Consider the following 3,735-nt stretch of genomic DNA (forward strand, 5'->3'; position numbering starts at 1 on the left):
CACCACACGTTCACCCGCACTTCGGACGCCTTGTCCCACCGGCACTTCTCCAGCCCGTCTGCTCGTCTCGGCTTCCACTGTCCTCCGCATCGGTCGGTCTCTCCTCTCCTCTGCTCCTCAGCGTCCCCTCTTCTTTCATTTATCCTTTTGGTTCCTTTGGCTTCCGGTTCACTTGCTCCGTTCTCGGCATCGCCCTGCCACCTCCGCCTGGGCACGGCCCGAGCTTTGTCGGTTCATGAGCCGGCCCAGGGCTTCAGCCACTCCTCAGCGTCACATCTTCTCCTGCTTTCTGTTCCTTTTCTTCTGCTCCGTATTTTCTCTGCTGGGTGTCTCTGCTGCCTGTTTCTGCTCTGTCACCACAGTCTCCCCTTCTGCTTCTGCGTCCCTGTTTTCCTTTTCACTGCCCCACTCAAACACACCTGCTCCTCATTAAGCTCAGGTGTGTTCACTTGTCTTGGCTGGAGCTCGTTAAGTCAGAGAGTAAAAAAGGGGGGAGCTACAGTCTTGTCAAAAGGTAAAAACACAAACAATTCATGCAATAAAAAAGCTGTAAATAAAACTTACGCATGCAACAAACAAATCATTACAGCAATTCTCATGCATTTATATTAACTGTCCAAAATCCACTTTTTACAGTTGCTTTTACATTTTCTCCTGATTTTATTTAACTTTTTACATTTTCTGTTATTATTATTCTTTTGTTTGTTTGAGCATCCATGTCCTGTATGTTAGTATGCATATGTAAAGGCATACACAGCCGATATTAGACTACCACTACCACGCTTACCTGTATTAAAACCCATTTTACCCTATTTCATTTAATCTCAATGATATATCTTTGTAGGGGAGGGTGGGGGGTGGGAATTGGGTGTAAATGTTCTCTTTGTTAGTACCTTGTGTCACAGATTGACTCTTTGTATTAGTTTCATTCTATGGCTGAGATGTAATATGTATCTTAGCCCAGTGCTGTTAATAGAGGTCGAAACAATCATATCAAAGATATCTTTATGAAGGTTTTGAGCGTTGTTGTAACCTTAACGTTGCTCACCAAGTATTGGTTACTTTTCACCTAAGCAAATTGTAGTAACGCTACATTAAGCTGGATCGATCACTATTGAAATACATCATTAATTTGTATTTAGCTCTCTACTACTCTGCTGCAAAGTGGCATGTAATTAATGACAAAACGATGCTGTGTGGCAGAAATTCCGGTATTCCGGTTACTGAGTATAATTCTGTGATATTGTATGAAATGAAATTCTCGAGTGTATCATATTTTGTTTCCCCTGTCTTCACGAATGCTAGAGTTACTAGAGCGGATGAAGATGATGGATGGATGAATGGATAGAGTTACTAGTGGGGTCAAAGGGTAAATGACACCACTGACCAAACTAAACGTTCCGTCATTGGAATAAAATTCCAATAAAATTTCAATAAAATCCAAATTTCTCTGGGTAGAGGGCAGTCTACTGTCACAGACCAGAGCCTGGTAATCACACATGATGCAATTGGGAACGTGAAGCATCCTCATTACTGTACTTGGTGTGTGAAACTTTTCAATTCAATGAGCAACAAAAAGCTCAGTTCTCTAACAAAAGATTTTGGTTAGCTTCCCTAATGGCTTTTAGCAATTTCATTCATGCAATGAAGCCCTGGTTGACTGTCTAAATAGATGGACACGGAAGGGCATCATAAGAAAAGCCTAGTATGAATCACTGCCTATTTAATCAGCTGATTCAACGTGGCTGCCTCGGCAGGATAAAGGCCCCCTCCTCGCACAGAGTTCACATGTCAGCATCCTTTAAACGTTTCTCTCTTAGCACTTTCCTTGTCTTCATTTTGCACTAAAAGTCTTTTTCACCAAAGCTTCTTAACTGCTTATGGAACAGCTTAGAGTTTCAAATAATCACTACAAACTACAGCAGGTGTATGCATAAATGCACAAGATCTTTTTCTGTTTATTTTTCTATGTTGTTTGACTATGTCTTTGGTTGGGGACTCTCTGTACAGTTCATATTCAGGTGGGTCTGCATGTAGCAATTTTTCACAGTCTGTAAAGGGCATGGGCAAATTTTTCCAACTGTTTCAAAACTGCCGTGAAACCTTTGTGGGTTGTGACATCCCTCTATCCATCGTCTGCCTTGAATTTCTTTCCTCTTGTAGTTTTATTAAAAGAGAGAGGCCATGATCTTTTAAAGGGCATGTCCCCAGAAATGCAAGTGGGGTCAGAAGCATAAATCATTGGGGAGGAGTTTTGAAATTGTCATTTGCTTTGAGGTTTTCCCTCTTATTTACATCATATCAACATCTTATGGGATAAAAGAATGCACTATCCTTGCAATCGCTGACTCCAACCCAAGAGCAAATAAAAATCAGAAGACACAAAATGTTAAGTTTTGGTGTTTTTTGAGATTAAATTACTTGGTGTATCAAAAATAACTGCTTGTGTTAAAATGTAACAATGTGTCCCACATTCATACAGTTCTACTCTATTGTACGTAAATATAGAAGGTTTAAAGTAGAAGTAGGCCAAGGTTGGTGAAAATAGCTTTGATTTATTTATTTTGTTATCTACAACAGCTGTCACTGTCCTTCCTGCACATGTAGAATGTTTTGTGACTATGTGAAAACTGACTGCTCAGATAATCAGTGCTAGACCCCGGTCAGATAACCTAGTGGTGTTGTGTTGCCTTCTTTTGTCAGTTTGACTTCCCTCTGCCTCTGTCATGCTTTCAATTCTACTTTAAGGAGGCATTCTGACATTATCAGAAAAATGTAAATTCAAATATTTGTTAATTACTAAGGTCATAGTTCTAAGTGTTTTTTTACTGGACTACATAATATTGAGATGTTTCTAATCTTTTGTCCTTGCTATTTACATACGTGTGGGTAAAAACACCTCTCAATATAGGTTTGATTTAGTCCATTACAACACCATCACTAAAGGCCAGTAGGTCCCATAAACTTGCTACATTTTTGTTTTAATTTTATTTATTTTTTGCCTTTTTTACTGGAGTACGTAAGGCCAATGAAAGAGATGCACTCATTCAATCAGAGAATGAGCAGGAAAGTGGAATGGATGAAATAGGAATTGGGTTTGCCCCACAACAGGAGATCTTAGACTGCTGTGCCCATGTCATGTGGAGACCTGGCTCCATGGTGGCATCTCGGATTGCTGTGGATGCGGGGAGGGGCAAATAGAAAATGCTGTTCTACAGGGCCCAGAATTTTGTGCTACGCCACTGATTGGCACAATGTGTCCCTGATTGAAAGTTGAATTTTTAATGTAAGACGCCAGCCGTATTATATGCCCAGATAATTCACCAGTGTTGTTGTTGCAAAACTATCACTACAGTAATGAAATGGCAATCTGAGATGGATTTAGAACCATCACAAACTAAAAGAAGATAAGCCCTGCAAGCCCGGGCTGGCTGATGAACTTCTTTTTTACAAGGTTGAGAGGTCCCCATCACACACAATGAATACCCACCGCCCCGCCCCAGCTCCCGCCTTTATCTTTCACCTTCACAGAGAAGGATGTCCACATGCTCAAATAAAGCTCCAGGACTTGACAGTGTCTTCCCAGCCACACTGAGGTTCTGGCCACCAAGCTCTCACCAGTGATGGACTGCTATCAGTCCATCTCTGAATGTCATTGTCCCAGTTCCGAAGAAGGTCAGAATTACTTGCCTGAATGACCGCAGACCCATTGCTTTGACATCTGTAGTCCCGAGG

The 3,735-nt window shown here is 41.3% G+C and overlaps 1 long non-coding RNA gene across 1 annotated transcript in view; it reads left to right on the forward strand.

Moving 5' to 3' along the window:
• The window catches only part of LOC116700445 (uncharacterized), a 17,726-nt gene extending 17,236 nt beyond the window's left edge, over positions 1–490 (forward strand). Inside the window, exon 3 of the long non-coding RNA XR_004334659.1 lies at positions 478–490. This is a non-coding gene — a long non-coding RNA (uncharacterized LOC116700445). The remainder of the gene's footprint in view (positions 1–477) is intronic.
• The last annotated feature ends 3,245 nt before the right edge of the window (positions 491–3,735 follow it).

Source organism: Etheostoma spectabile, chromosome 13 (assembly GCF_008692095.1).
Source record: "Etheostoma spectabile isolate EspeVRDwgs_2016 chromosome 13, UIUC_Espe_1.0, whole genome shotgun sequence".
NCBI classification, from domain to species: domain Eukaryota; kingdom Metazoa; phylum Chordata; class Actinopteri; order Perciformes; family Percidae; genus Etheostoma; species Etheostoma spectabile.